Source organism: Musa acuminata, chromosome BXJ3-5 (genome assembly GCF_036884655.1).
Source record: "Musa acuminata AAA Group cultivar baxijiao chromosome BXJ3-5, Cavendish_Baxijiao_AAA, whole genome shotgun sequence".
Taxonomy (NCBI): domain Eukaryota; kingdom Viridiplantae; phylum Streptophyta; class Magnoliopsida; order Zingiberales; family Musaceae; genus Musa; species Musa acuminata.
In genome coordinates, this window is record NC_088353.1 from 25,906,070 (window position 1) to 25,914,044 (window position 7,975).

Consider the following 7,975-nt stretch of genomic DNA (forward strand, 5'->3'; position numbering starts at 1 on the left):
GGAGATAAAGATTTTCAACATAAATTTCATGATATAAATGTAAGGCATACTTTCAATATGATCAACCAATCTTGCGATATTCTCAAAGATTTTGTAAGGTATATAAGACATTCGTATCACACAAGCTTTTGCAATTCATATAAGTCATGCTATCAAAATGGTACAAGTCATCACTTTTCTCCCCCTTTGTCATCAACAAAAAGGAGATGAGACTTGAAGCACACAATTTGTGATCATAAAATCATTAGAGAAAGAATTTAGCATTAAGATTAATCATTTAAATTTGCTAAATATATTTATCCAGATTCATCTTAAAAAAATCAGCATTCATCCAGAAAAAAAATCCGCATTCATTCAGAAAAAAAAATCAGCATATATCCAGAATTTTAAAAATACATCTAAAAAGGAAGGTTTAGTTTTCGTTCAAAAGATGATAAACTTCGAACTTGATATTAAGAGTAAACAGAACAGAATAAAAAGATACATCAATTAATCCTTAGGAGGTAATCCATAGTGCTGATACATGACATCTATTTTTTGATTCATTTGTCATAGTTCCTTCAAAATTTCAATTTGCAATTTGTTCTTGCTGCGATTTGAGTTGGTCTTGTTGGAATTTGATCTAAGACAGTTCTACCATAATGAGTCCTTCAGAGGATGAAACAGGAGCTGAAGGTGTTGCGCCAAAGAGACTAGGAGGAGGAGATTCATTTCCCCTAAGAATTGGTGTTTCTGGGTGTTCTACTGGTGGAGGAATAGGATCAGTCCTTCTAGGTTGCCTTACCCATATACCATTGTTAAATGTGCACCTAAGTCTTTTCAGTAGATTTCTATTGATGATGTTATATCTATCACTTTGAATTGTTTCTTCATCGGGTGGGATACAAATGTCATGGGCAAGAAGAAATCTAGTGATTAACCCCCCATATGGCAACATAGTATCTTTAGCTATAATATCCTGCATGTGTTGTCAGATTGAGTATCCAAAACAGTTATGTTGACCGATCATAATCCAATACATGGTGCTTATCTCTATTTGACTCATTTCATCAAGATGAAATTGCTTAGGGAATAGTATGCTTGTTATGATATGATGAAGAATTTTAGAGTTAAAGGGTAGTAAGTGTTCGCAACTCTTGGGTATTATTCCGAGGTCCGAGTTTGCAAATATAGTTTCGACAGCTTCAGTGTAAGTTGCTCCGATTATATTAACATCTCATTTACCTCTAAAATAGTAGCCCCTATCTTTTTCAGTGATTTTAATTAGTTCACAAATAGTACTATCAAAAATCCTAATTTGTGTTCCTAGAAGGTAAGTACTTAGGCTATCATCATCTACCCATAAGTTTGCATAAAAGAGCCTAACTAACCTAGGATAAATTGGTTCATCTATTTGTAGGGGAGGTAGGGCCTCTAGATGAACAAACCACCTAATGGGTTCTAAGTTTCCTAGTTCATCGAGATCAACGTGTTTACCCTTATGGATACATCTTGTTTTGAATTTTCGAAACCTAAGAGCCACTTCTTTGGATCTAAAAAGTTCATGGTCATATGAATCTCCTTCAATCCTTTTCCCTTTTGATCTCTTAGGAGCCATTATCTAGACAAGATGATAGATCAAAAAAATATGAAATTGTAAAGAGTAAGTAAAACAATGAGAAGAGGAAGGAAAGATTTTACCTTATGGAGTGTTTCTTGGAGGATGGAGAGCTTGGACGAATAAGAAACCCTCTCCAAGACTTCTAGAGGTTAGAATGAGAGTTAGAAAGATTTTGGGAGAGTTTGAGCGAGGCCTTCACGGGTTGGGGGCGGTGTCACCGCCGGCCCTAACCCTTCGGTATTTAAAGGGTGTCTCGGGCGGTGTCACCGCCAAACCGAGCGATGCCACCGCCTGGTGCTCGAGCGCCTAGGTGGTGCTACCGCCAGTTCTGGCGGTGCCACCGCTGGCATGCCACGGAAGAAGGAAAAAAAATCCTTTCTTCCCCCTTTTGTTTTTCAGAGGTGTTTGACTCAAGATAGGTTAAGATAATGAGTTGTACTTTAATATGTCATTTTGAATCGAACGAGAAAGATGAAGTCAAATCCATAGAAGAACGGAAAAGGATGAGACATTTTTTGGAAAATACATTCAAACAAGCTTATTTTCAAGGACAATTTAACATGCCTAGTTCCCTTCTAATGAATTCAAATTGGTCTTCATTTAAGGCTTTTATAAAAATATCTACCAATTGATGCTTTGTGTCAATAAATTCTAAAACAACATTATTGTTAAGGACATGATCGCATATGAAATGATGCCTAATATCGATATACTTAGTTCTAGAGTGTTGAATTGGATTTTTTGTAAGACATATGGCACTAGTTTTATCACATTTTATGGGAATGTTTTTGAAGTGAATTCCATAGTCTTCTAATGTATTTTTCATCTAAACAACTTGTGCACAGCATGCACTTGCAGCAATGTATTCAGCTTCCGCCGTAGATAGTGCAATTGAATTTTATTTCTTGGAAGTCCAAGAAACAAGTGCATGTCCTAAAAATTGGCATGTTCTGGATGTACTTTTTCTATCTATCCTGCATCCGCCAAAATCGGCATCTGCATAAGCTATTAAATCGAATTTTTTGAATTTTGGATACCACAATCCTAAATTTGGAGTTCCTTTAAGATACCTAAATATTCTTTTAACACTCTTAAGATGAGATAATTTAGGATTAGATTGAAACCTAGCGCAAAGTCATACACTAAACATAATATCCAATCTACTCGCGGTGAGATAGAGTAGACTATCTATCATTCCCCTATATATTTTTTGATCAAAATTTTTACTATTTTCATCCATATCTAACTTAGTCGAAGTACTCATAGGGGTGTTTATTGCTTTTGAATTATCCATGTTAAATCATTTTAACAATTCTAATGTATATTTAGATTGGTTAAGAAATATACCATCACTAAGTTGTTTGATTTATAATCCTAAAAAGAAAGTTAACTCACCCATTAAACTCATTTCAAATTCATGACTCATACATTTGGCAAATGATTCACATAGTGATTCATCCGAAGAGTTAAAAATAATATCGTCAACAAAAATTTGTACAATAAGAAAATTATTTTCAAAATGTTTGATAAACAATGTAGTATCAACCATGCCTTTGGTAAAATTATTTAAAATAAGAAAGGAACTAAGCCTTTCATACCAAGCTTTAGGAGCTTGTTTCAAGCCATAGAGAGCCTTAGTCAATTTGAATACATGATTAGGAAGAAGAAAATTTTCAAATCCGGGAGGTTGTTCGATATATACTTCTTCGGAAATAAAACCATTCAAGAAGGCACTTTTGACATCCATTTGAAACAGTTTAAAATTATTACTACTAGCATAGGCAAGGAGCATCCCAATGGTTTCTAATCTCGCCACAGGAGCGAAGGTTTCTTCGTAGTTGATACCTTCTTCTTGGTTGAAACCTTTGGCCACTAATCTAGCCTTGTTTCGAACCACGATACCATTTTCGTCTTGCTTATTTCTAAAGACCCATTTAGTACTAATAACTAAATGGTCACTAGGTTTAGGAACAAGCTTCCATACCTTATTCCTCTCAAATTGATTCAATTTCTCTTGCATTGCAATAACCCAAAAATTATCTTTTAAGGCCTCATCAATGCATTTAGGTTCGATTTGAGAAAGGAAGGCAGTGTTAGCACAAAAATTCTTAAAAGAGGAACGAGTTTGAACCCCTTTTGATGTATCTCCTATAATTAGCTCCTTTGGATGAGCATCTATATACTTCCATTCTTTGGGTAAGGAAATTTCGGAAGAAGGTGCATCCAAGTTGCTATTTTGAGGAGGGGGTTCATTTAAATTCAAATTATCAAAACCAAGATCATCATCAACATCATTTTTCTTTAAATCAGAAATTTCATTAAAAACTACATGAATAGACTCTTCTATTACTAAGATTCTTTTGTTAAAAACCCGAAAAGCCTTAGAAACGGAAGAGTAACCAAGAAAGATGCCTTCATCGGATTTAGCATCAAATTTTCCTAAGGCATCCCTTTCATTCAAAATAAAGCATTTACAACCGAAAACTTTAAAATAGGAAACATTTGGTTTTTTGTTATTCCATAATTCATAGGGAGTTTTTGATAGGAACGGTCTTATTAGAACCCTATTGATGATGTAGCAAGCCGTATTCACGGCTTCGGCCAAAAATACTTGGGTAGACTATGTTCATTTAACATCGTTCTTGCCATTTCTTGTAGGTTTCTGTTTTTTCTTTCAACTACTCCATTTTGTTGAGGATTTCTCGGAGTGGAGAAGTTGTGATTGTATCCATTAACTTCACAAAAATTTTGAAAGTCACGGTTTTGAAATTCACCACTATGATCACTCCGAATTGATGAAATCATGAATCCTTTTTCGTTTTGAGTGAGTTTACAAAATTTAGAGAAACACTTGAAACAATCACTTTTGTGAGCTAAGAAATAGGTCCAAGTGTATCTAGTATAGTCATCCACAATTACAAACGCATATTTGCTTCCTCCTAGACTTGTCGTGTCACTTGGTCCAAATAAGTCTAAATGAATCAATTGTAATGGTCTAGTGGTGCTAATTTGAATTTTTGGTTTGAAACTAGTTTTTATTTGTTTACCTAGTTGACATACATCGCATACTTTGTCTTTAATAAACTTCATATTTGGAATTCCTCATACTAATTCTCTATATGAGATCTTAGATATTAGTTTTATGCTTGCATGGCCTAGTCTCCTATGCCAAAGCCAGGCATCATTATTTAAAGCGGAGAAGCACATTTCATTTCTTAGTTCATCAAAGTTGATGGTGTAGACATTATTTTGTTTTAATGCAATCATAGTTATGTTATGGTTTGGTTTTTCAATAATACACACATTTGATTCAAATCTAACGATATAACCTTTATCGCATAATTGACTAACACTCAAGAGATTATGTTTCAATCCATCAACTAGTAAGACAACATCAATAGAAATTTTTAATTTGTTACCTATGGTTCCCTTGCCAATGATTTTTCCTTAGTTGTTGTCTCCGAATGTGACGTACCCTTCTACTTTGCTAGTGAGCATAGAGAAATGAGATGGATCTCTAGTCATATGTCTTGAGCATCCACTATCGAGATACCATCTCTTGCTCCTAGCTTGTGATGGTGTATGTTTCTATAAGAAGGGATTATTTTTAGGTATCCATTTTCTTTTGGATGCCTTAAAAACTGATCTGACTTGTTCATCATATTGCATAGAATTGATCATAGTTCCTTTAGGAACCCAAATTAGTTTGTTTGGACTAATTTTTTTGAATGGACATTTATAAGTTTTATGTCCATATTTGCAACAAAAGTTGCAATTGCTTTGGTGCCGAACATGTAAGACAAGGCCTTTAATGAAGGTGGTTGGATTTTGGTGAGGACTTCTCACAAATCCGATTCCACTTCTTTTAGAAACGTGACCCTTATTTGTAAGGATCATGTTCAAAAACTTGCTACCAACCTCGAATTTCTTCAAGGTGTCCTTAAGTAGCAAGTTCTCCTTTTAGAGAGTTTCTAGATCATGGCATTTTATACATGGAGCTAAACTATCATGATATTCAGTCTTTAATTTATCGAAATTACAAGTGAGACTATCATGCTCCTTTTTTAGCAATTTGTATTTTCTACTAATTGTCTTACATTCATCAAATAACTCATGGAAGGCATTTAATAATTCATGATATGGTAAATCTACATCAATTAAATCCGTTACCTCTTCTCCGATGGCCATTAGGGCGTAATGAGCAACTTGCTCGGTATTGGACTCATCTTCTTTGGACGTGCTTGAATCATCCCACGTTGCCTTGAGCGCCTTCTTATTTGTTGTTCTTTTTTTGGCTTGGGACAATCGTTCTTATAGTGTCCCGATTTTTTACACTCATAGCAAATAACTTGGTCCTTCTTGTGTTCAAATTTATTTTTTGTATTATTTTTAAATTTATTCTTTCTTAAATTTTTTTTAAAATTTTGAGTCAAAAGTGTAATGTCATTGTCACTGTCCTCATCACTTGATATTCCTTTCAAGTGATCTTCTTGTGAGATGAGTGTCATATCCTTCCTATTCTTTGGAAGGGGGTTCTTGAGCTCATCATGAGCTTGACATGTCATTTTGTAGGTCATTAGAGACCCAATAAGTTCTTCAAGAGGGAATATTTTAAGGTCTTTGGCTTCTTGAATAGCCGTAACTTTTGGATCCCAACTTTTAGGGAGGGATCTTAAGATGTTAGTCACTAGTTCAAAGTTAGTAAAATCTTTACCAAGAGCTTTGAGTCCATTGGTGACATCCGTGAAACGGGTGTACATGTCTCCGATGGACTCACTTGGTTTCATTCGGAAAAATTCGTAAGGGTGCACAAGGATGTTGATTTTGGACTCTTTCACTTGGCTAGTGCCTTCATGAGTGACCCCAAGAGTTCTCCAAATATCAAAAGTTGAATCACAAATTGAAACACAATTAAATTTATTTTTGTCTAGTGCACAAAACAAGGCATTCATAGCCTTTGCATTTAAAGCAAAAACCTTCTTCTCTGATTCATTCCATTCGCTCATCGGAAGAGAAGATTTTTGAAATCCATTTTCGACAATAGTCCAAAGCTCGAAATCCATGGAAATGAGGAAGATCCTCATACGAGTCTTCCAATAAGTATAATCCGACCCATTAAACATGGGTGAACGTATGATAGAATGACCCTCATGTATGCCGGAGTAAGACATCTCTCTTGGGTATCAAACCAAATATGAGAGTGTGCCTTGCTCTGATACCAATTATTAGGATCAGAGCGGCACTAAGGGGGGGGGGGGGTGAATTAGTGCAGCGGATTAAAACGTTGGTTTCGACAAATCTTTCATACAATAAAAACCGAACTTGAAAAGCTTAACTTGAACGCATGTTTGTAAAGGTGTGCAACAAAGGTAATGAGGAAATAAAGCACGTAAGAAGGTTTACAGTAATATAAATAGCAATGAGAAAATGCAAACCAGAGATCGCGCCAATTTTAAAGTGGTTCAGTCAAATGACCTACATCCACTTGCGAGGCCCTCTTCGATGAGGCTCCCACCTTCCACTAGCAAATCTCTTGAAGGGGAAGGATAAATATCCCTCTTACAACCTTTTACAAGCGGTTCACACTCTTACAAATTTTCAGCAAGAAAGAAGGAGGTGAACACTCTAGCAAATTGAAAACAAGACTTGCTAAGACTTTTCTAAGACCTTTTTCTCAATCTATTGCTTCTTAAAAAGTTGTAATCTCAGCTGAGAATTGAGGGGTATTTATAAGCCTCAAGAGGATTCAAATTTGGGCTCCAAAATTTGAATTCTCTTTGGTTCCCCATGTTGGTGGTGCCACCGCCTATCGGTGGCGGTGCCACCGCCTATTAGTGTTTGACACTGACAGTGTACAAGCGGTGCCACCGCCCAGCCAAGCGGTGCCACTGCCTAGCTCTCGGGTGCTGGGCGGTGCCACCGCCAGACACTTCGGTTCACTGGTTGGGCTTTAAGTCCAGCCCAAACCAAGTCTAATTTTGGGCCCAGTTGGCCCCTAAGCAGGATATAGGATTATCTTTTAATCCTAATCCTAATTACATGTGAACTACGTAACTAAAAACATCCCAAGCAAGTTTTCAATCGCGAATGTCGAGTCTTGTTCCGACGAGCTTTCCGACAAACTTCCGACGGACTTTCGATATGCCCTCGGATTTCTTCCGACGGACTCCCAATAGGCTCCCGATCTTGTGACGACTTCAACGAGTAGCCGAGCCTTCTCAGTGATCTCCGCGACCCTCCGACGATCTCTTCGGTGAACTTCCGAAAATTCCAACAAGTTCCCGATTTCTTCTCGGTTGGTTCCAACAACATCTCCGACGATTCTTCGGACTCTTAAACGTCCATCGAACTTGACTCCGGTATTCTTACTTTATA